Source organism: Jaculus jaculus, chromosome 3, assembly GCF_020740685.1.
Source record: "Jaculus jaculus isolate mJacJac1 chromosome 3, mJacJac1.mat.Y.cur, whole genome shotgun sequence".
NCBI lineage: Eukaryota > Metazoa > Chordata > Mammalia > Rodentia > Dipodidae > Jaculus > Jaculus jaculus.
Genome location: NC_059104.1, coordinates 170,040,161 through 170,065,273, shown reverse-complemented (window position 1 = coordinate 170,065,273; position 25,113 = coordinate 170,040,161). Strand labels below are relative to the sequence as shown.

The window sequence follows — 25,113 nt, the reverse complement described above, 5'->3', positions numbered from 1 at the left end:
CAGCACTCGGGAGGCAGAGGTAGGAGGATCACCGTGAGTTCGAGGCCACTCTGAGACTCCATAGTGAATTCCAGGTCAGCCTGAGCCACAGTGAGACCCTACCTCGAAAAACAAAAATAAAAAATAATAATAATAATAATAATAATAAGTAAATTTTTAAAAATCTCAATTTGGCCGGGCATGGTGGCACATGCCTTTAATCCCAGCGCTCGGGAGGCAGAGGTAGGAGGATCGCCGTGAGTTTGAGGCCACCCCGAGACTACATAGAGAATTCCAGGAAAAACTGAGCTAGAGTGAAACCTTATCTCAAAAAACCAAAAAAAAAAAGGTTTCAATTTGGGGCTGGAGAGATGGCTCAGTGGTTAAGTGCTTAAAGCCTAAGGACCCTGGTTCAAGGCTCTATTCCCTAAGACCCATGTAAGCCAGATGCACAAAGTGGCACATGCATCTGGAGTTCATTTGCAGTGGCTAGATGCCCTGGCGTGCCCATTCTCTCTCTCTCTCTCTCTCTCTCTCTCTCTCTCTGTCGCTCTCAAATAAATGAAAGTAAACAAAAAATTTTTTAATCTCAATTTGTTCCTATTTATTATATGATGAATGATGGTATTGTGATACTGAGGCTGAAAATACTAGTAATTACACTTCTAAAATTTTTTGTTATTTTTGTTTGTACATGTGGTGTGAATGTTTGTGTGTGGGTGTGTGCACACACATGCATGTAGACATGTGCATGTAGAGCCCAGAGGACAATCTTGGGTGTTAGCTTTAAGATTATCATCAGCCAGGCGTGGTGGCACATGCCTTTAATCCCAGCACTTCGGAGGATCGCTATGAGTTCGAGGCCACCCTGCAGACTACACAGTGGATTCCAGGTCAGCCTGGGCTACAGTGAGACCCTACCTTGAAAAACAACAAAGAACGCCATCCACTGCTTTGAAGACCACGCTGCTCACTGGCCTGGAGCTCACCAATCAGGTTAGACTGGCCAGCCAGCCAGCCAGCCCTTGGGATCCCCACACCAGGCACGGGGAATCAAATTCAGGTCCTCATTCTTGCAAGGCCAGGGCTTTACCAGCTGACTGAGCTAGCTTCCCAGCCCTGTTTCTTTGTTTCTGGCGCTGGGATGGAACCCAGAGCCTCACACATGCCCGGCAAGCCCTTCACCACCCAGATGCTTCCCAGCCACCTGCTTCTCCAAGTGCACCTGCCAGCAAATTACACCGCACTTTCAGTTTACAAGGAACTCTTTTTTTTTTTTTTCCCCGAGGTAGGGTCTCACTCTGGCCCAGACTGACCTGGAATTCACTATGTAGTCTCAGGGTGGTCTCGAATTCACGGAGATCCTCCTACTTCTGCTTCCTGAGTGCTGGTATTAAAGGCATGTGCTAACACACCTGGCAAACTACTTTTTTAATAGCGCTTTATAGGTTTTGATTTTTTGTTGTTTTTTTTAGTCTTTTGAGGTAGGGTCTCACTCTAGCCCAGGTTGGCCTGGATTCACTATGTAGTCTCAGGGTGACCTCGAACTCACAGGGATCCTTCTACCTGTGCCTCCCGGGTGCTGGGATTAAAGGTATGTGCCACCATGCCCAGCAAGTTTTGAGATATATATATAAAATATATTTATTTATTTGCAAGGAGAGACAGAAAAATAAAATGGACACACCAGAGCCTTTAGCCTCTGCAAATGAATTCCAGACACATGCACCACTTTGTGCATCTGACTTTACGTGGGTCCTGGGGAACCAAATCCAGGTTGTTAGGTTTTACAGACAAATGTCTTAACCACTAAGCCATCTCTTTAGCCCAGATTTTGATTTTTCTTAAATATTTTGTTTTTATTTATTTATTTGACAGAGAGAAAGGATGGGGAGAGAGAGAGAGAATGGACGCACCAAGGCCTCCAGTCACTGCAAAACAAACTCCAGACACATGTGCCACCTTGTACGTCTGGCTAACGTGGGTCCTGAGGAATTGAAACTGGGTCCTTGGGCTTTTGCAGGCAAACACCTTACCTGCTAAGCCATCCCTCCAACCCCAAGATTTTGATATATTTTATTAGTATATACTAATTACACATAATGGGTTTCACTTATTTTATACATGGGTATAATGTATTTTAATCATACTCACTTCCCATTACCCTCTCTTGACCCTCCCTCCTCCACTGCTTATCTTCCTCTTCCCAACTAGTTTTCTGTGGAGGTTTGATTCAGGTGTCCCCCATAAACTTAGGTGTTCTGAATGCTAGGTTCCCAGCTAATGGAGATTTGGGAATTAACACCTCCTGGAGGCGGTGTATTGTCGGGGGCGGGCTTGTGGGAGTTATAGCCGGTTTCCACTTGCCAGTGTTGGGCACACTCTCCTGTTGCTGTTGTCCATCTGATATTGGCCAGGAGGTGATGTCCACCCTCTGCTCATACGATCGTTTTTCCTGCCATCATGGAGCTTCCCCTCGAGACTGTAAGCCAAAATAAGTCCTCTTTCCCACTCTTGGTTGGGTGATTTCTACAGCAATGTGAACCTGACTGCAACATCCTCCTTCCTTTTCATGTTTTTTTGTTTTTTTGTGGCCCAAGGAATTTAATTAAGGTTGTTTATAGGAACGTGGGTGAGGGCCTATTGACAGGAGCATGGGCAAGTCTCCCGTGGCACTACCACCGAAGACCATGTCTCTCCCTCCCCCCCAATCAGCAATACATTCTGAGGTGGAGGCAGAGGTGGGGGGGGTCCTTTCTGCTTTTTCTTTAAGTTTTTTTTTTTTTTTTTGTATTTTTGGGTTTTTTTTAGTTAGGGTCCTATGTAGGCCTCTTTCCTGATCTTCCTGCGTTGAGCTCTGGGATGTGGTTGTCATCATGTCACCAAGCTTGGCTCTTGCACTGAGCTTCCACTGGCGAGGCAGCTCTCTACCTGAGCCACTCCGCTGCGGCCGGCCTCTCCGAAGAGAGTGAGCGCAAAGGGACACCTGCTAAGGACTGGTGACGTCCTGACCTTGCTGCTGGACCAGCCAGGGCTGGGAAACAGGAACCTCTTCTTCTTCTGAGAACAGTGGGTCCCTCTCAAGTTCCCATTATTGCATGAAAGGGTGCTCGCGGGCTGAAGCCAGAGACCCAGGGACTCTGGCATTAAAGGTCACTGGCAGCCCTGGGACAGCACTATTCAAGGAGCTGGAGGCATGATCTAGATGCTTCCTGGAATCACAGGCTGGACTAGCAAACACAGCCCAGGGGTCCTCACCAGGCTGGCTCAGGTGGCAGTCTCTGCTGAGGCCCAGAAGGCAAGGGCACTATGTGCCCTGTTTTCTGAAAATCATGGGTTTTAGAAATGAATTCTTTTTTGGTTTTTTGAGGTAGGGTCTCATGCTAGCCCAGACTGACCTGGAATTCACTATGTAGTCTCAGGGTGGCTTTGAACTCACAGCGATCCTCCTACCTCTGCCTCCCAAGGGCTGTGATTAAAGGTGTATGCCACCACACCTGGCTTGAATTCTGACTTTTTAAACAACATTAAAATATTATATAATTTGGGTTGGAGAGATGGCTTCGTGGTTAAGGCACTTGCCTGTGAAGCCTAAGGACCTACCCAGGTTTGACTGCCCAGTACCCATGTAAAGCCAGATGCACAAGGTGGTGCGTGCATCTGGAGTTCTTATGCAGTGGCTACAGGGCCTGGCAGGCACATCCTTTCTGTTTGTAAATAGATAATTTTTGGTGTTTTTGAGGGAGGGTCTCACTCTATCCCAGGCTGACCTGGAATTCACTATGGAGTCTCAGGGTAGCCTCGAACTCATGGCAATCCTCCTCCCTCTGCCTCCCAAGTGCTGGGGTTAAAGGCGTGTGCAACCACACCCGGCTCAATAAAAATATGTTTAAATATACCTATTATATAAGTTGAAAGCTGGGCTTTTTGGAACCCCCTTAAATTGTGCCCCCAGATCTACCCTCATCCTTTGTGAGGCAGGGACTCTGCAGAAGCATCATCATGACGAATAGCACAAACCAAAGCTGGGGTGCCTCCCCCCACACACACCTCAAGATCCCCTCAGACCTGCACAGCCACTCACCATCCTCCCTAGCTCCTCCCTGGAGTAGCAAGCCTAGGCTGGCGTGATGCCTCCCGTGCCCTAGTCCTCGTGGGGCTCCCATGCCCTCAAGGGCTCCTGAGCCTGTCACTTACTGTGGTCCAGCCCTGTCACTTACAGATGAAGAAACAAACGCCTCAAGGAGGAAGTGACTTGTCCAAATGCTTGGTGACATACCCCGAGCTCCAGCCAACCTGGGCTGGCCCACCCACAACTTCTATGTCACTTCCTACGCCAGCAACCATCTAGCATAGGGGAGCCCCCGAAACTATCAGCTGACAATGAGTCAACAGCACACACACACACACACACACACACACACACACACACACACACACACCCGGCCACTTGGTGGGGAGGGACCCTCCAGGCCACCTCCTCCAGACAGTCTTCCTTGACTGCCCGAATAGCAGCCTCCTGGGCTCTGAAGATAAGCCAGGCTTGCGCCCCATCCTCCTTCCACTCTGGTGGCTCTGTTCGTGCCATCCACCTCTACCCAGTCTTCAACACGGCCTGGGGTGGCCTGAGTCACCAGTGACCCAGAGCCGTGGCTGATGTCAGGCCCACTCTGCTTCTCTAGGTGCCCCTGTGGGACCAGTCCCTGCCCGATTCTCACCTCTGTCCCCTTCTTTTTCAGTGGCCCCAAGGCTTAGGACTTAAACTAACATGTCACATGGGTAAGAGGGGAGACTTACCCAGTTGCCTTCCTGCGGCTCACAGGACTGCCCCTGAGCAGCGGGCACAGGAGGTTCTAGATAGGGTTTCTGATCCGGGCACTAGCCCAGGGAGGGAGGTTGCTAGCTTGCCGGGTGGAGAAAGGAAGGACACTGTTTCGCACAAAGGGAACTGAATGTGTGAGGCCCAGGGACACGCAGGGAAGGACCAATCCATAGATGCTCGAGAGTCCCCCGCGGGGTAGGAAGAGAGGCCATCCAGAGGTCCAGGGACCAGCTGCTGGTCACCTGTGGCGCCTGCTGGCTATGTAGGTGTGCCCCTCCGGGACAGGATGTCTTTGCATTCTGGTTCGCATGAGTGAGTCAAGCATTCAGGCAGCCTTAGAGCTCCTCATTCCTTCTACCCTCGGCTCTAGAAGCCCTGTGGACAGGCCAACTCCCAGTTCCCATCCCCGCTGCACCACATTCTACTGATGGGGCTCAAGGGGACACCAAACCTTGGGGAGAGAGGGAGGGAAGGAAGGTAGCTGAGGCCTCAGCTGTCCCCTCCTCCTGGCTGCACAGCCCCAGCCCTGTCCCCCAGTTGTCCCAGCCCAGGCAGCTGGGCAAAGATCCCAGTGCCCAGACCTCAGGAATCCCGTTGGGACTCTCCACACAGAAAACCAAGACCACACAGCCACCTGGGTCTACAAACCACCCCCTGCCACACCACAACTGCACCCCACCCTACCTCACGGGTCTCCCACCAGCAGCCACACGGCAAAGTCGCTTCCCTGTCACTCAGTCTTGCGCTCCCACCAATAACCGAAGGCCACACGACTGCCCCACACGCCAAACACCCTGCCCTACCCCTAGCTGGTCTGTGGCACGGTCACCCCTCCTGGGTACCCGCTTCCTCCCTGGGCTTCCGTACGACTCTGAGAGCTCCCGCTAGCAGGCAAGAAGCCTTGGAGACACTTCCTGCAGCTATGAGGAACTAGGTGGGGACTGGGTTCCCAGCCCACAGGGTGCAGAAGTGACACCCCACCAAACCAGCTGCCTCTACAGCAAGGCAGTGAATGCAGGGGGTGGGGCACACAGCAGACAATGTGCCCCTTGGCCAAGCAGCTCCCCTCTTCTTGGGAGGGACTGGAGGCTGTATCCCAAGGGCCTCTCCTGTCCCAGTCCCTGCGGCTCCAGAAGCAGATCCTCCCATCCTGTCTGGGGTGGGGCCTGTCATCTGCCCCGCAGTGCTGGTAGTGACCACCAGGTCTGGGTGAAAGACTGCCTCAGCTACTTAGTGAGAGCTGGCACCCATCGGAAGAAGTCCTCGAGCTCCAAGCCTGGGCCCCGTGCCCACCCCTGGTGTAAGACAAGCTCAGCGCCAGGCTGGCCTCCACCTCTCCTTGCTGGAAGCCACGAGCGTGTCACCTCCTGTTCTCTCCTTGCTGGAAGCCACGAGCGTGTCACCTCTTGTTCTGAGCCACGGTTCTCCCATCCACAGAGCTCAGCTTTCTGTCCCTACCTCACAGAGCCTCGCGCACAGATGACCACGACACGCCACCTCGAGTGTACCAGATGTCAGACCTGCCTTCTCAGACTCACCCACAGGCAGTCACTTCCTGTCCCTAGTCGCAAGGCCCTGGCTGGTTCTGAGAGCCGGCCACCGAGTCGACTCCAACATGGCCTCTGCAAGCTCCAGCCTGCCTGCCTGACTTCTGCCGGCATCACGGACCCCACGCAATTCCCCGTCTGACTCTGAGCTAGCCAGCTCTTCACAGCCCCCCTCTTCCAACATAAGAGTCACCCCAACCCCGGTGGGGCCCTTAAACAAATCAGAAAAAAGTTGCCTCTTCGAAAAGATCATGACAGCATGCGGGGAGGGAGGGTATTACCATGGGTTTTTTTTTAATCTTATTTTATTTTTTCTCAATTTTTGAAAACATTTTCCATGACCATGGGATATTTTTTATAATCATGGAAGATGTTAATAAAAATTGAGAAAAAAAATAAAAATTTTTTTAAAAGAAAAGATCATGACATCAAAATAAAAGAGAGACTGATTGATTGGGGAGGGGATATGATGGAGAATGGAGTTTCAAAGGGGAGAGTGGGGGGAGGGAGGGAATTACCATGGGATATTTTTTATAATCATGGAAGTTGTTAATAAAATTTTTTTTTTAAAGTTTATATTCAATTCAACATTCTCCTAGTTTGGACACAAATTATCTTAAATGTATTTGCTAGTATAAGTAACATTAAAATAAACACTGCTGCTCATTTAAAAAAAAAGCCTCTGCCAGGCGTGGTGGCGCACGCCTTTAATCCCAGCACTTGGGAGGCAGAGGTAGGAGAATCGCTGTGAGTTCAAGGCCACCCTGAGACTACAGAGTTCATTCCAGGTCAGCCTGGACCAGAGTGAGACCCTACCTCGAAAAACCCAAAAAAAAAAAAAAAAAAGCCTCTTCTCCCAGAACCGCAGCCGGGGCACACAGCTCAGCAGGCACAGGACAAGATGGAGGTCACGTTTCTTAGTTCTCACCACCACCCATCCACCAGGAACCCTTGGACAGGATACAACATGGATGTCCACCCACAGCAGAGGGCTTGATGAAAGGAATACTTTTTTTTTTTTTTTTTTTTTGAGGTAGGGTCTTGCTCTAGCCCAGGCTGACCTGGAATTCACTATGTAGTCTCAGGCTAGCCTCAAACTCACAGCAATCCCCCTACCTCTGCCTCCCAAGTGCTGGGATTAAATGTGTGCACCACCACACCCATCTAGAGGAATAATATTTTTTAAAAATATATTTTATTTTTATTTATTTGACAGAGAGAAAGAGGGAGGGAGGGAGGGAGGGAGGGAGAGAGAATAGCCAGGGTCCATCCACTGCAAACAAAATCTAGATGCATGTGCCACCTTGTGCATCTGGCTAACGTGGGTCCTAAGGGATTGAACCTGGGTTCTTTGGCTTTGCAGGCATATGCCTTAAATGCTAAGCCATCCTTCCAGGCCTAGAGGAATAATATTTTAACAACCTCTTTGCAGCAGCCCTACCAGTTCATAAAATGCTAAGCCACAATGTTATTATTTTTAATATGTTATTTATTTATTCATTTAAGAGAGAAAGCTAGGAGCCGGGCATGGTGGCGCATGCCTTTAATCCCAGCACTCGGGAGGCAGAGGTAGGAGGATCGCCATGAGTTCAAGGCCACCCTGAGACTACCTAGTGAATTCCAGGTCAGCTTGGGCCAGAGTGAGACCCTACCTCAAAAAAAAAAAAAAAAAAGAGAGAAAGCTAGGAAGAGGCAGATAAAGAGAGAATGGGTGTGCCAGGGCCTCTAGCTCCTGCAAATGAACCCCAGATGCATGCGCCACCTTGTCCATCTGGCTTAAGTGAGTTCTGGGGAATCAAATCTGGGTCCTTAGGCTTTGCAGGCAAGTGCCCCAACCACTAAGCCATCTCTCCAGTCCCACTTTTTAACATTTTTATTTACTTATTTGAGAAAGTATAGGAGCCCCAGTACTTCTTGGGGCTGCAAACAAATTCTAGACATATGCACCATTTTGTGCATCTGGCTTTATGTGGGTACTGAGAATCGAATCTGGGCAAACAGGCTTTGCATGAGAGTGCCTCTAACCATTGAGCTACCTTCTCAGCCCCAACAGTGACTAAAGAGAACAGCGGCTTCCCTAGTATAACTAGGTCTAACCCAAACACACATGCTCTCTCTATCCAGCCAGCTGGGATTTGAACCCAGGTACTTGCATATGATAGGCAAACAATCTATCCCATTCCTCAATCCTTTTTTTGTTTTTGTTTTTCAAGGAGGGTCTCACTCTATGTAGTCATCCGACCTCTGCCTCCCAAGTGCTGGGATTAAAGGCGTGTGCCACCACACCTGGCTTGTTTATTTTATTTTATTATTATTTTATTTTTATTTTTCGAGGTAGCCCAGGCTGACCTGGAATTCACTCTGTATTCTCAGGGTGGCCTCAAACTACCTCTGCCTCCCAAGTGCTGGGATTAAAAGCATGCGCCACCATGCCTGGCTAATTCCCCATTTTGAATTTTTTTTTTTCTTTAAAAAAATTTTTTTTATCTTTATTTATTTATTTGAAAGTGAGAGCTAGAGAGAGAGGGAGAGAGAGAGAGAGAGAGAGAGGAAGAAAGAGAGAGATGGGCACACCAGGGCCTCCAGCCACTGCAAATGAACTCCAGACGCGTGTGTCCCCTTGTGCATCTGGCTGACGTGGGTCCTGGGGAATCGAGCCTCAAACTGGCGTCCTTAGGCTTCACGGGCAAGCGCTTAACCGCTAAGCCATCTCTCCAGCCCCCAAAATCCCCATTTTGAAAGACTGTCTGTAAACGTCATGCCTGAAGTTTGAAGGTTTTACAGTTGTGTGTCACTTCTATAATGATAAGGAAAGGGGGTCAGGGGGCTAGCTGGCATGGTGGCAGAGCGCACTGCCTGGCATGTTTGAGGCCTTGTGGGGTGTGGGGGACAGCAGTGGTGATAGTGGTGATGGCTAGCATATTTGAAGTCACTAGAATGGAGTTTATTGCCCAGTTCTGCAGTGCACATCTGAAATCGAGCACTCTGCAGGCTGAGGCAGGAGGATGAGGAGTTGGAGACTAGCCTGGAAGCCACCCTCAGCTATAGAGTGAGATCCCGTCTCTAAAACAAATAAACACAAAAAGAGCTGAGTTTATGGCAGTTTTGTTTTACTTTTTTATTTCCAGTTTCTTGAGGTAGAGTCTCACTCACTTTAGCCCAGGCCAACCTGGAATTCACTATGTAGACTCAGGGTGGCCTCAAACTCACGGTGATCCTCCCACCTCTGCTTCCCAAGGGCTGGAATTAAAGGTGTGTACCACTATGCCCGGCCCTTATTGTTGTTGTTTAATTTAATTTTACTTATTCATATATGGTGGGGGAGAGGCAAGTAAGAGAGAATGAGCATGACTTCAGCCACTGCAGACAAACTCCACATAGCTGCACAATTTTGTGCATCTGGTTTACATAGGTCCTGGGGAATTAAACCTGGATCTATAGGTTTAACAGGCAAGTGCCTTAACCACTATAGCATCTTTCTAGCCCCACCTTGTTGTTTTGGAAGCAAGGTCTCATCGTAGCCCAGGCTAACCTGGAACACATTCTGTAGCCCCAGAATGGCCTTAAACTCAGGCTGTCGTCCTACCTCAGCCTCCCAAGAGCCAGGATTAAAGGCGGGCGCCACTGTGTTTGGAGGTTCCTAAGACAGCTAAAAATTGATCTACCATATGACCCAGCTATAGCACTCCTAGGCATATATCCTAAGGACTCATCTCATTTCCTTAGAAGTACATGCTTTACCATGTTTATTGCTGCTCAATTCACAATAGCTGGGAAATGGAACCAGCCTAGATGTCCCTCAACTGATGAATGGATAATGAAGATATGGCACATTTATACAATGGAGTTCTCAGCGGTAAAGAAAAATGAAGTTATGAAATTTGCAGGAAAATGAATGGATATGGAAAGGATTATACTAAGTGAGGTAACCAAGGCCCAGAAAGCCAAGCACCGCATGTTCTCCCTCATATGTGGATCCTAGCTACAGATGATTGGGCTTCTGTGTGAGAAGGAAAAAACTCAGTAGCAGAGGCCAGTAAGTTAAAAAGGAGATATAAAGGGAAGAGAAAGGAAAGGAGGATGGTACTTAATAGGTTGGTATTGCATATCTGTAAGTAGAAGAATAGATTAACAGGGGTGAAAAGGCCCAAAGTGAAGTCAGGGGAAGAGACTGAGTAAAGGAAAGGTGGAGGGAGGGCTAATCAAAATCTAAGAGGATGCAAATAAATCATATGGAATCCTCTGGTTTCGGACAATGGAACACTCAGGAGCCATAGATCGTTGTTAGAAAATTTTCAGCGCTAGGGATGGGATACCTCCAGTGAGTTGTTGGCAAGGGAGGTCCCTGATGACCCCAAAACATTATAGGCCATTGCCGAGGCCCTTGGTTTCCCACCAGGAATAGTTGGTAAGACCCTATTGCTGAAGACTCCACATACTTGGGCTGCAAGGCCATTGAGAAATCCTGCTAGAACTGAGCTGATAACCTCCTCCATGTAGACCAGTTGACAGAAAGCTGGAAGAAGCCATTCTACATGTAGTTCAATGGGAGAAAGAGATACCACCAGTGAAGATACTCAACAGTGGGCAATGCAAGCCTTATAATTGGCCAGCCAGACCACATGAGCCAACAGGTGCAATAGTGGCACATCTGTCATGGTAGAAACCAACTGCCCTCCAACTGGACTGGAGGCCCGCTCCATGGGGGGGGGGGGAATACATCCCTGATACAGAAAACTTAAAACAGGGGTAGTCATGAGCCCTGGGGGTATAACATCTGCTGATGTCTGGAAAAATGTATATACTATGCTTATCAAACTGCCCATTAAGCACTTCTCTTAATATTTATACCCTTATATTAATGCTACTCTCACTTTGGGTAGAGAATCTTCTCTTTCCAGGTGGCAGTGACCTTGGGATGACTCAGAAGGTATCATAGTGCTGGAAAGAAGTGACTGGAGTACTGGGTAACATCTCGATCACACCTTCCAAGGCTCAGGGTCTAATGTGGAAGAGGTGGTAGAAAGAATATAAGAGCCAAAGGAAGGGTAGGACTCCTTACAACATGCTCCTCCAGACACAAAATGGCCTGGATATCCATGACTTCACAGTGCCTGACACTACCTACACAAGACCATCATAAGAGGAAGAAAAGATCATGACATCAAAATAAAAGAGAGACTGATTGAGATGGGGAGGGGATATGATGGAGAATGGAATTTCAAAGGGGAAAGTGGGGGGGAGGGTATTAACATGGGATTTTGTATAATCATGGAAAATGTTAATAAAAATTGAGAAAAAAAAATGGGCTATGGAACTAAATAGAGAGTTCTCAAAAGAAGAAATACGGATGGCATATAAGTATCTAAAAAATGTTCTATATCCCTAGTCATCAGGGAAATACATATGAAAACTACACTGAGATTCCATCTCACTCCTGTCAGATTGGCTCCCATCATGAAAACAAATGACCATAAATGCTGGCGAGAATGTGGAAAAAGAGGAACCCTTCTACACTGCTGGTGGGAATGCAATCTGGTCCAGCCATTGTGGAAATCAGTGTGGAGGGTCCTAAGACAGCTAAAAATAGATTTACCATTCGACCCAGCTATAGCACTCCTAGGCATATATCCTAAGGACTCATCTCATTACCTTAGAGATACTTGCTTAACCATGTTTATTGCGGCTCAATTCACAACAGCTGGGAAGTGGAACCAGCCTAGATATCCCTCAACTGATGAATGGATAATGAAGATATGGCACATTTATACAATGGAGTTCTACTCAGTAGTAAAGAAAAATGAAGTTATGAAATTTGCAGGAAAATGGATGGATCTGGAAAGGATTATACTCAGTGAGGTAACCCAGGCCCAGAAAGCCAAGCGTTGCATGTTCTCCCTCATATGTGGATCCTAGTTACAGATGATTGGACTTCTGTGTTAGTAGGAAGAAAACTCAGTAGCAGAGGCCAGTAAAGTAGAAAAGAGATATAAAGGGAAGAGAAAGGAAGGGGGTGGGATAATTAATAGGTTGGTATTACGTATCTGTAAGTAGAAGAATAGATTAACAGGGGTGAAAAGGCCCAAAGTGAAGTCAGGGGAAGAGACTGAGTAAAGGAAAGGTGGAGGGAGGGCTAACCAAAACCTAACAGGATATAAATAAATCATAGGTAAACTTACTTTTTTGGACAATGTAACACTCAGGAGCCGTAGATTATTACTAGAAAATTTTCAGTGCCAGGGATGGGATACCGTCCAGTGAGTTGTTGGCCAGCGAGCTCCCTAGTGCCCCCAAAACATTACAGGCCATTGCTAAGACCCTTGGTTTCCCACCAGGAATAGATGGTAAGACCCTATTGCTGAAGACTCCACACACTTGGGCTGCAAGGCCACTGAGAAATCGTACGTGAGATATGTAGAGCATGCACATACCTGTACATGCACGCAGAGGCCAGAAGAGAACACCGGGCATCCTCCCACATGATTCTGCTTTATTTCCATGAGGCAAAGTCTCTCACTGAACCTGGAACTGCATCCCCCCGCCCCCGCCCACACCCAGACTGGCTGCCCAGCAAGGCCCAGTGATTGCCCGGTCTCCACCTCCTACATGTCAACCTGGGGTTACAAGCATGCGTGGCTGCTCACAACCTTCTATGTGGTCTTGGGCTCTTGTGCTCCTGCAACAAGTGCTCTTACCCGCTGAGCCAATTCCCCAGCCCTCCTAAGGGAACCGTTATCAATGATATGGCTACTGTCCCTGGCCATCTGGGCCAGAGCAGACAACTACAGCCCCTCCTGCGCCCCCACCCCCAACCCCTCACCTTCCAGAGGGTCTCAGAGTTAATCAAATCAGGCCTCCCTCCCAGGACTTCCTAGCCTCCACAGGGAACAGCTGAGATCCATTAGTGAGTGCCAGACCCAAGCCTCACCCAGCACCCCCTCATGCCCAAGCCTCACCCCAAAAAGTGGGTCAAGGGATCAAGGTATGACCCTCAGATGTCCCTCACTTGCAACTCAAAGTAAGTAAAAGGGCTGGTTTTAGGCCTTGTGGAAGTGTCTGTCATGGGGCAGTCATGAGTCCTGGGGGTGTAACGTCTGCTGGTGTCTGGATAAATGTATATACTATTCTTATCAAACTGCCCAGTAAGCACTTCTGTTAATGTTCATACCCTTATGTTAATGCTACTCTCATTTTTAGTAGAGAATCTTCTCTTTTCAGATGGCAGTGACCTTAGGACGACTCAGAAGGTATCATGGTGATGGCAAGAAATGACCAGAGCGCTCAGTACTGCAATATCTCTATCACACCTTCCAAGGCTCAGGGTCTAATGCGGAAGAGATGGCAGAAAGAATGTAAAAGCCAAAGGAAGGGTAGGACTCCTTACAACGTGCTCCCCCAGACACAAAATGGCCTGGATATTCATGACCTCACAGTGCCTGACACTACCTACACAAGACCATCATAAGAGAAGGAAAAGATCATGACATCAAAATTAAGAGAGACTGATTGAGATGGGGAGGGGATATGATGGAGAATGGAATTTCAAAGGGGAAAGTGGTGGGAGGGAGGGTATTACCATGGGGTATTTTTTATAATCTTGGAAGTTGTTAATAAAAATTTGGAAGAAAAAAAAAAGGAAAAAATCTATCATAAACTTACCCCTCCGATGCCAGTATGAACTTCTCAAATGGATCCCTAGGATCCACTCTACCACCAAGCCACTTCTTACAGGCGTGTTTCTCACACGTGCTCCCAAGGCTTTACCCCAAGGCCTCTCTGCAAACCCTTCACCACTGAGTACCAGTCTTTCACCCCTGCCTCCTGCCTTTCTCCCCCCACACCACCCCCACACCACTACCACACCCACAGCCAGTGTATCCTGGAGCCCACTGGGCCAACATGATGCCAGACCGAACTGTTCCCCTCACCCTGACCCCGCAGCCCTGCCCCGGCCCACTTGCTCGGTAACCCAGCCCCTCATCTGGGGGCCTCAGCAAGTCCCTTCCCATCAGCACATGCTCACAGTGTCCCAGAGTCCACCATGGGCAGCTGGGTGCTGGCTGGCCTGGTCCTTGCCCCTCAGTCACAGCGGGGCTGTCCTGGGGCCAGGGACTTCTGCAAATCTCCGAGCAACACAGGGGCATGTGCTGGGGACATGGGAGGCTTCAGGTGACACAGCAAAACTCTCCAGGAAGATCCTCCTCTGTGGCTGCCACCCTCCTGGGGGGCCCCCACCCTGCAGGGGACTGTGAGCAGTTAAAGGGGACAGAAACAGGAAGCCGCTGACCACAGGAGGACGGAAGAGCATAGGGCCGACCACAGGATCACTGGTTAACAGGAGGGTACAAGCAAGGGTCACTGACCCTCAAGTTGTAGGGCCTTTATGATACACCCGTGGGGCTGAGTGGCAGCCCTGATGGGGGAAGGTAAGTTGGCCAACGTAACGCTCCTGCCCTTGAGAAGGGGACATGGTGGGCTCTCTATACCTAGAAGCAGTGACCTCGGAAAACAGAGACTTAGGCCTGCCCTCACCCTAGGCGAGCCCCGGAATGGAGAGACTGAATAGAAGATAAGGGAGGCCCTTGCTGGTGGCACCTGAAAAGGGAAGCTGCCAGTTGGGTGAAGGGGGAACAGATGGCAAAGCAAGGGCCGGGACAGGAAGAGAGAAGGAGATGGGGACTTCGGCCTCTGATGTGGCCTGTGACCTCGGCTTCCCCCACTACACAACCAGACATCAGGCAGGAAGAATCCTGAGTCAGCCTCCCCTCTCCGGCTTTGTCAGGACCACAGGAGGCACCCGATACCACTCCCCCCCCCCCACCAGCTCTCTTGAGCATAGCATCTGCAGGTCAAGCTACAGAGAGTGCTCACTGGTTACCAGGCACCCCACTAATACTCTGTACACACTCCCCCACAAGTCTCAGAAACCTAGAAAGCAGATGGCTGAACCCACTTTACAGATAGGAAAATTGAGCCTTAGAGACATCAAGTAACTTGCTCAACCCACTTTACAGATAGGAAAATTGAGCCTTAGAGACGTCAAGTAACTTGCTCAAGGTCACACAGGAGCCAGAGCCTGAACCAAGGATTTCTCAGACCAGTCTCCCCATTTCATCTCCTCAGAAGGGACACTGTGGAGACAGGCAGAGACCAAGGAGAACTCGGGGAGGAGGCGAGAGAGTAAAGGTGAATCGGGGCCTCGAAGGCATATAGAGTGCTCCATGACAGGCAGACAGCGGGGGGGGGGGGGGGGGGGGGGACATCCTAAGTGCTCTGAGCCTCACTTTCCTCAACTTTACCATGGGATTTCTCTTTTCTTCCTTCCCTAACTTCTCCTTCTTTTTTTTTTTTTAAATTTTTTATTTATTTATTTGAGAGCGACAGACACAGAGAGAAAGACAGATAGACGGAGAGAGAGAGAATGGGCGCGCCAGGGCTTCCAGCCTCTGCAAACGAACTCCAGACGCGTGCGCCCCCTTGTGCATCTGGCTAACGTGGGACCTGGGGAACCGAGCCTCGAACTGGGGTCCTTAGGCTTCACAGGCAAGCACTTAACCGCTAAGCCATCTCTCCAGCCCCTTTTTTTTCTTTTTGTGACACAGCTGACCTTGAACTCACTAGGTAGCCCAAACTAGCCTCGAGCTTTCAGCACTCAACCTGCCTCAGCCTCTCGAGTGCCAGGATGAAGGTGTGCACCACTCACCCCCCCCCCATAGTGGGATTACAATCGCTTCACACTGCAGACCTCTGAGGAATAAACACATGCCTTCATCACAGATCCCACGCCTGATGAGTCCCACTCCCTCGGAGTATAAGCCAAAGCCAGCCTGTGGCCAGGCAGGGCCCCAAGGTCTGTCCCCACGGCCTGCTGCTGCCTGCCACCTTGTGGTGAATGTCACCCACCTACTTGATGGGCCCAACGCTGGGGAGTGAGCTCGCTCTGCCAGGAACGTTCTGCAACAGACACCTTGGTGGCTCCGACACCTTTTCCAAGCTTAAGGCCCTTAGGACCAAGGTCCGTCCTATGGCTTCCCGCCTGTCACTGCCAGGTACTATGTGATCAAGTTATTTGATAATATCAGTCTCCTCAGTGTGGAGCTAGAAGTGTTGACAGAAGAATCCAGTAAGTATGTAAAAGAGGTCTGGCTTGCAGGAGGCATTCCATATGTGAAAACTGAACGTTTGAGATGCTTGCTGCTCACCCAATGGATCCCTCCGCTCCCGCTCGCCCTCCTGAAGACCTTGACTCCTGCTCACCAGGCCATTTCTGTGCCAAGTGATGTGGTTTTTAGAGCCAGGCCTGGTGGCATGTGACTTTAATCCCAACACTTGGGAGGCAAAGATAGAAAGATCGCTGAGAGTTCCAGGCCACCCCGAGACGACACAGTGAATTCCAGGTCAGCACAGGCTAGAGCGAGACCCCACCTCAGAAAAAAACAAAAGAAAAAAAAAAAGTGGGTTTTGGCTGGGCATGGTATCCCGTACCTTTACTCCCGGCACTCAGGAGGCCCAGTTAGGAAGATCGCTGTGAGTTTGGGGCCAGCCTGGGACTACACAGTGAATTAGTGAATACCAGGACAGCCTGGGCTAGAGCAAGACCCTACCTCAAAAACCCAAAAAGAGCCAGGCATGGTGGTGCACGCCTTTAATCCCAGCACTCAGGAGACAAAGGGAGGAAGATTGCTGAGAGTTAGAGGTCACCCTGAGACTACACAGTAAATTCCAGGTCAGCATGAGCTACAGTGAGACCCTACCTTAAAAAAATAAAGAGGTTTTCCCAGGTCTTATATGTGGCCCAAGCTGACCTGGAACGCCCTAGGTAGCCAAGGATGTTCTTGAACTCCTTGACCTCCTGAGTGCTAGGAGTACAGGCTGAAGGTGTGTGCCACCGTTTTCGTGGCACTAACAACGGAAACCAGAACCTTATGCATGCTGGACAAGCGCTCTATCACCTGAGCTGCACCCCCAGGCTGATGGGTGGGATTTCAGGCCATAGGCAGTAGAGGCAGGTCCGTGGTCAGGTCAGGTCTGGAACAGAACTACTAGGCAACCCCTGGATCTTCAGGCCACCTAGGCTCAGCTCATCATCTTTTTCTTTTTCTTTTTTTTTTTTTTTTTTTTTTGAGGTAGGGTTATACTCTGGCCCAGGCTAACCTGGAATTTACTATATAGTCTCAGGGTGGCCTTGAACTCATGGCAATCCTCCTACCTCTGCCTCCCAAGTGCTGGGATTAAAGGCATGCCTCCACACCTGGCTCAGCTCATCATCTTTAGAGCAGAGAAAGAGGCAGGAGGTGGATGAACCACCCCAGTTGGGGGGGGGGGGGGTAGACTTTCAGCTCATGCTCTGGAACCTCTTCAGCAAGCAAAGAAGGGTTATTCCCATGCTGCTGTGTTGTCATTTGCTAAAGCAGCAGTCCCCAGGCCTGTCCTGGTGGGTTGGGGTGGGGGATTCCTTTCTCTGTCAGGCCCAGGATGGTCTTTGGGAAAAACTGTTGTATTTTAGCTACAAAATCACACAGCATGAGAGGTGCACATCCAGTTCTCTTCACCTCATTTTCTTTTCTTTTTTAAAATATATTTTATTTATTTACTTAAGGGAAAGACAGAGAGAGAGAATGGGCAAGCCAGGGCCTCCAGCCACTGCAAATGAACTCCAGATGCATGCGCCCCCTTGTGCATCTGGCTTACGTGGATCCTGGAAAGTTGAACAGGGATCCTTTGGCTTTGCAGGCAAACGCCTTAACTGCTAAGCCATCTCTCCAGCCTTTCTCTCCAACAAACTCAAGACCACTTGCATAGGAAAAAAAGAGTTTCTATATGTTTTTATTTACTCCCTTGTTTACTTCCTGGGCTCTGACCCACAGCCAGACCTGACCTGCCTGGGCTCTGGGTTGGAGTGGAAATGAGGGCGGACGCAGAGATGGGGGGTCTTCCATCATGGAGCCCAAGGCTGGGGATCGTGACCTGTCTGCGGGTGGTGAAGTACAGTGGGTGCCATGGAGGAAGGAGTACCCGGGCTGTGGAACCGGCTAGCTGGCTCACCTCGCAGCTTGCTGTGCTGTGTGGCCCTCACAGCTGCCTCTCCAGCAGGGCATCTGAGAGTGCTGTCTGAGGGCAGTTCCAACACTGCTTCAGAATCCACCCTCCTAGCTGGACACAGTGGCACAGGCTGGCATCTCGGCATTCGGTAGAGACAGGAGAACTAGGTGTTTGAAGACCCGTCTAGGCCATTATAAGATCCTGTCTCAAAAACAAAACATGAGCGGGGCGTGGTGGCGCACACCTTTAATCCCAGCACTCTGGAGGCAGAGGTAGGAGGATCACCGTGAGTTCAAGACCAGCCTGAGACTACATAGTGAATTCCAGTTCAGCCTGGGCTACAGCGAGATCTTACCTTGAAAACAAAACAAAACTACATTCTGAAATAGAAATCCAGAAGTTACTAAGAGCTTAACACTAAAGTAGACTTAAAACATTACCCATGGCTGGAGAGATGGTTCAGCCATTAAGGCACTTGCCTGCAAAACTTAAAGACCAGAGTTTAATTCCCCAGTACCCACATAAAGCACAAAGTGGCACATGTGTCTGGAGTTTGTTTGCAGTGGCTAAAAGTCCTGACACTCTTATTCTCTCTGTCTGTCTCTCTTCACTCTCTCTCTGCTTTCAAATAAATAAATTATTTTTAAAAATTAAAAAAAAACACCCACCTCGAAGAGGGGTGCAGAAAGATCATAAGAGCCACGGGGGGGGGGGACTATACAGAGTCATTGTCCCCTCCCACTGTAGAGGCTTGCTTTAGGTGTCCCCCATAAACTTGCATGTTCAGAATGCTAGGTCCCCAGCTGATGGCATTTTGGGAATTGAAGCATCCTGGAAGCCGGGCGTGGTGGCGCACGCCTTTAATCCCAGCACTCAGGAGGCAGAGGTAGGAGGATCGCCATGAGTTCGAGGCCACCCTGAGACTACAGAGTTAATTCCAGGTCAGCCTGGACCAGAGTAAGATCCTACCTTGAAAAACCCAAAAAAAAAAAAAAAAAAAAAAAAAAAAAAAAAAAAAAGCATCCTGAAGGCAGTGTGCTGTTGGGGGTGGGTTTATGGGTGTTGTAGCCATCTTCCCCTTGCCAGTGTGTGGCACAGTCCCCTGTTGCTGTTGTCCATCTGATGTTGGCCAGGAGATGATATCCACCCTCTGCTCATGCCATCGTTTCCCCGTGCCATCATGGAGCTTCCCCTTGAGTCTGTAAGCCAAAATAAACCCTTTTGCTCAAAAAAAAAAAAATCACACAGCAGCCGGCTGAAGGTTCCCATTAAAGAGACCAAAAGGGGCTGGAGAGACAGCCTAGCGGTTAAAATATTTGCCTATGAAGCCTAAGGACCCATGTTCAACTCTCCAGGTCCCACATAAGCCAGACATACCAAGGTGAGGCAAGCACACAGTCACACATGCCCACTAGGTGTTCAATTGCAGTGGCTGGAGCCCTGGCATACTAATTCATTCTCTCTGTCTAAAATGTAAAATAAAATAAAATAGGGCTGGGGAAATGGCTTTGTGGTTTAAGGTGCTTGCCTGCAAAGCCAAAGGACCCAGATTCAATTCCCTAGAACCCACGTAAGCTAGATGCATAAGGTGGCACATGCGTCTGGAGTTTGTTTGCAGCGGCTGGAGGCCCTGGAATACCATTTTCTCTCCCTCTTACTCTCTCTCAAATAAATAAATTTTAAAAGAGAGGGAGAGAAACCAAAGGACTGAGGTTCCGGTGGGTGAAAGCCTCACCCATGTCACAAAACAATGGGTGGAGAGCTGCCCCAACCCCTGGGCTGTCAAAAGGTGAGCACAATGACACAGATCCCCCACAGAGGAAGACGGCACAGAAAGGGGCTGGAAAGCCCACCTCCCTCTCCGCAAGGAGCTCACCAGCCAGGAGGAGGGTCTTCCGGGCAGACGGCCAAGGCCTGCAGGGGACAGTCCTCTTACTGCAGGGGCAACCCCGACCCATGAGCATGGCCTCCGTGCCCACTGCAGTGCCTTGCTGGACCCCAGAAACAGCTAGGGAAGATGATAAAACTTCAAGACCGGCGACCAGGGCCTACCCTCTCATCCAAGCCAGGGCAGGGCATCTCCTAAGCCTCCCTGTTCTCACCCCCTCTCTGAAGGGCTCCCGAGGCTGGCTTTGACCCTTCAAGGCTTGAACTAAGTCTGTTAAGCTGCCTCTAATGTGGCCCGTATAACTCTGACCTGTGACCTATCCAGCCCCCCCCCCAGCCTTCCTGGGCCTCCCCTCAACTGCACTCTGGTGTCTATGAAGCCAGTCCCACCCCTCTCAGTGAAAGCAGTGGGTCTGATGCTGTTGCCCCCCACCACAGGAGGACTGCCTTCCCCACATCCTCCAGGGCCCCACAGCCAGCAGCACAGACTCCTGGACAGGAAGACGAGGCATGTGGGCCAGGGTGGTGGGTGCACACAGCACATCCTGGGCGCTAACAGGACCTCTGAGGCACCAAGCAACCTAGCCATGGTGTAGCACAAGGTTCAGTCTCAACTCGGGGTGACCCACACCGACCCCAGGCTCTGTAGACCTCAACTTTCAGAACATTGGGAACTGGGATTCACTGAACAGCAAACCCTGGACTTCTCAAACCCCGATGCCTCCACTCTCAGACTCAGAACCTTTCTTCTTCTTTTTTTTTTTTTTTAAATTTATTTATTTGAGAGCAACAGACACAGAGAGAAAGACAGAGAGGAAGAGAGAATGGGTGCGCCAGGGCTTCCAGCCTCTGCAAACGAACTCCAGACGCGTGCACCCCCCTGTGCATCTGGCTAACCGAGCCTCGAACCCGGGTCCTTAGGCTTCCCAGGCAAGCGCTTAACCGCTAAGCCATCTCTCCAGCCCCTCCTTTCTTTTTTTTAAAAAAGCAAGAGAGAGACAGAACTAGCAGAAGAGGGCCTCCAGCCACTGCAACCGAACTCCAGACACATGTGCCACCTTGTGTGCATGCATCACCTTAAGCGTCTGGCTTACATGGGATCTGGGCAGTCAAACTTGGGTCCTTAGGTTTCACAGGCAAGTGCCTTAACTGCTTAGCCATTTCTCCAGCCCAGACTCAGTCTTAACAGGCAGCTAATATGAAGCAGAAAGGTAGGAAAGGGTTCTCTCTGCAGCAGCATGGGCTCTCACATAGCTCCTTTGGTTGGTTCTAGTATTGTTCATTCCCAGAGCTGAGGGGCCTGAGAAGAGGAAGGAAAAGAAGAGATGCTCAGACAGGTGCTGGTGGAAATGACTCTGAACAGCCCCTTCCTGGGAGAAAAGCCAGGGGTACAGGATGAGGCAGCACTCCAAGAGGTACCCACAATGTAATTGGGCCCCAAGATCAGAACCCAATGCACTTGGGCCAGGCTACAAGTAGGACACCCTTGGAGACACCTCTGCTCCAGAGCTGGTCACCGGCAATGTCACAAGCCAGGCAGCCCACCAATTTCTCTGCCTGTCACCCCAACTGGGAGTTCCCAGGGTCCGGACTGGGTTTGAATCTCCTGTCAGCAAAGACTCCCCTTGTTCAAGGCTCTCACTCTGCAGCAATTCAAAATGCAGAGTCCCAGCAAGACTAAGAAATGGGACATCGCCTTGTGGCCTCAGTTTTCTCATCTGTAACATGGGAATGGCCAGGAAACAACAGTTTCTTTTGCTATTATTACTACAGTTAAATAATACCTTATTGCACACTGGGTGAATTATAATGTCATTCACCTGTCACTTGATTCCATATCCCAGCCAGTCTGACTGTCCTGGTGACCTAAGACAGATGTCCTAGGTATGGGATAGGTTTCCTTTGCTGAACTGCGACCCAAAGGATGACAGACACATTCCACAAGAAAGCTGTACTGTGTCCCCATACTCTCCCTGACACCTGGGGTCATCTGCCTCTTTGAACAGGGACTGTCCTCCCCAGAGCCCCGGTTGGAATATGCTGGTCTGGGGGCCTGGCCGGGAGAGGGGGAGGGGCAGGGGTAGATGGACGAGATGTCATGACCTCTCTGAGCAGAGCAGGAGGTCACGGCGTTGAGTCAGCATTGGACCTGAGCTTTGTGGGGAGGGCACACTGGAGAGGAAGCTTAGACCTCCCCCCCCTCCCCGACACCCTTCCACTGTTCAGACTCCTGGAAGCCACCTGGAGCACAGAACCCCTCCTAAAACACAAAGCACCCATACTGGACTGTGGAGAGGGTGAGTCTAGCCTGACAGACCAGGAGTGGAAGGATCTGCCCCCTGCCAGCTCCCTACAGCCCCCTCTCTGAAAGCCACAGAACCCTGGAAGTCAGGGTCCAAGGGGCCAGCTAGTGGGCAAAGGGCACTTGCCCTCTAACAGCCCAGTACCCAGCTCAGGCCCCCAAGGGTTAAGACCCACAGCAAAGGGTAGAAGGAGGGGGGGCAGGGTCAGCACTGGACAGATGGGCCTGGAGCCCAGGGCCTGCCACCCCTCCCCCTCCCCTGGGAACAGAGGCCACTTGTTTGGGCATTGGCGGCTGGCTTTGAGCTCAGCCAAGGAGGAGTGGGGTGGGAAGGGAGAGGCCCCAGAGGCTGGTGGGGACTCCCCTCCCTCCAGCTGAGACCTAGAGCTGAACCCCCTCTGTCACACTGCCCCTGCCCCTGGGTCCGCCTTTCCCTCATTCCTTGCCTCTGCTGGGCAGGATTTTTACTCACATAGGCCTGACTCTGGCTCGGGAACAGTCTCTCTTTGGGGCGCAAAGCCAGCCTTCTCTTATCGTCTCATCCCGCGGATGGGGACTCACAACATCACCGGGGCTTGGTAGCTAGACTGCAAGCGGAGGCCCCAGATCTCCAGGCAATCTTATGGGCAGACCTATGCCGGCACCCCCTCCCCAAATTCCAACAGACCCTTCCTAAGCCATACAAAATAAACTGGAAGGCGGAGCCACGAACTACACACCTCTGAACTCTGAAGTCCCAAAGGGCCTGGGGATTTGGGTGAAGGAACTAGGGGATGGGAAGGCCCATGCAACCTGAACAAAAGACTGATTGTTGGCATGTCCAGAGAAGTATGGCTGGAGCCCAGCTGAGAGGGATACCCCAATGAAACCTGGGGCAAACGGGGCCACTTCTACCTCACCGACCTACCTGAGACATCTCCCTCCTATTCTATTCCAGGAAGCAAGCAGTCACTGGGGAGTAAGGTTCCCAAGCCGGGGTCTCAACAAACCCCAACCAGGCATGAGACCCAAGGAGAGATCCCTGCACGCGGCGGGGACCACCCCCCGCGCAGCCACACCCATCTCCTTAACCATTCCTCAAACAGGCTCTCCAAATTCCTGCCTCTGCACAAGCTCTGCCCTCACCTGGGGACCACCCCAGCAAATTGCCACTTAACTTCCAAGGCTCATTCCGGGCACCTCCTCCTCCCTTGGGCCTACACCTGTCCACACCTGTCTAGTTTAAATGGGCTCCTTGTACCCTGTAATGATCGAGCTAGGAGGTCTCCCCAAGGCGGGTGCCCTCCAAAGACAGGCATTGTGAGGGCCTCAGTGAGAGGCCCTGGGATGCCTTCCAATGCTTCCCTGAGCATACCCCCACCGCAGTCCAGCCCTGACTCCCTCCCCCTGAGTCTGAGCTTTAGGGAAGGCACTCCGGGACACCAGATATGGGGGGAGTTGCATAGGCAGAGGTTTACGGTAATGAGGGCTCCAGATCTGGCTGTTCCAGCACCCAAGCCCACCCCCGGAGATTGGAACCACTCACTCACCCCGCAGCCCCAAGCTGTGCTCCAAGACTGCTCTCTAGAGAGACCCAACCACCCACTGCCCGCTTGACCCCATTCAGTGAACACATCCCTCCTTTTCCAGAAAGTGGGCCAGGTAGGCTCTTGGGAGACTGTGATCCCATTTATTGGGTGAGGGGGGGGGTTGAGGTGCGGAGACCGGAAGTAGCCTGCCCAAGGTCACTGGAGCCCCAAGCCCGGGTCTTGGGCTCCTACCGAGCTGCCTAACTTGCGGTCCCTGGAGTGGGAGCTTTCATTTCAGATGGAAAAAGCAAGGCACCCTTGGGTGGGCACCCGGGACCTGCGAGCCAGCCAACGGGCCGGCTAAGCCTTAGAGCTGAGGTCTGGAAGCCGGTGTCTGTCCTCCCTACGGTTCTGTCCCCACGGGGCTGTCCCCCAGGAGGAGGAGACCCTCACCTCACTCCCACCTCCAGGCAGTGGAGACCAAAAAGCCCGGGGAGAGACTAGACGTGCGCCCGACGCCCAGCGGCCTTACCATTCCCTTCTGCGGAATGGGGACACGGCAGGCCCCTGAGCAGGCGAAGGGGCCTCACTGACCTGTTCCTTCCGAGCGAAGACGGCTCCAGGCAGGGGACCCAGGGTCGCCGGGGCCGCCGCACGCCGCCGCCGCCGCCGCCGCAGCCAACTCGCGGCCGCGGGCCGGGCCGGGCGCGCCCACCCCTCGGGGCGCTTCCGCCCGCCCCACGTGACGCCCCGGGGAGCGGAGGGCGGGGACCGGGACCGGGCGGCCCCGCCCTCTGCCTGGTCCGGATCTCCAGAGTCCTCTGGCCGGACCCACCGGTCCAACCTGCCCGTTTGTTTCTGCCCCGCCTCTCTCGATGCTTAGCTCGGTCTCCTCTCCAGGCCCCGGTCCTATCCCCGCGCCCCTGCTCCAACCCCACCGCTCCCCGAGCCTCCCACCCGGTGCTGGGGGGAGTCTGCCGCTGGGAGAAGTGACACCCATACATCCCTTCTCCACCTCCAAGTGGG

The 25,113-nt window shown here is 51.1% G+C and overlaps 1 protein-coding gene across 2 annotated transcripts in view; it reads right to left on the bottom strand.

The window, feature by feature from the left end:
- The window catches only part of Arap1 (ArfGAP with RhoGAP domain, ankyrin repeat and PH domain 1), a 79,009-nt gene extending 54,293 nt beyond the window's left edge, over positions 1–24,716 (bottom strand). Inside the window, exon 1 of one of the 2 annotated variants that reach the window (XM_004656295.2) lies at positions 24,682–24,716. The gene's annotated coding sequence lies outside the window, so the exon portion shown is untranslated. The remainder of the gene's footprint in view (positions 1–24,681) is intronic. The other variant, XM_004656294.2, reaches the window with a different exon arrangement.
- Between the last annotated feature and the right edge of the window lie 397 nt (positions 24,717–25,113).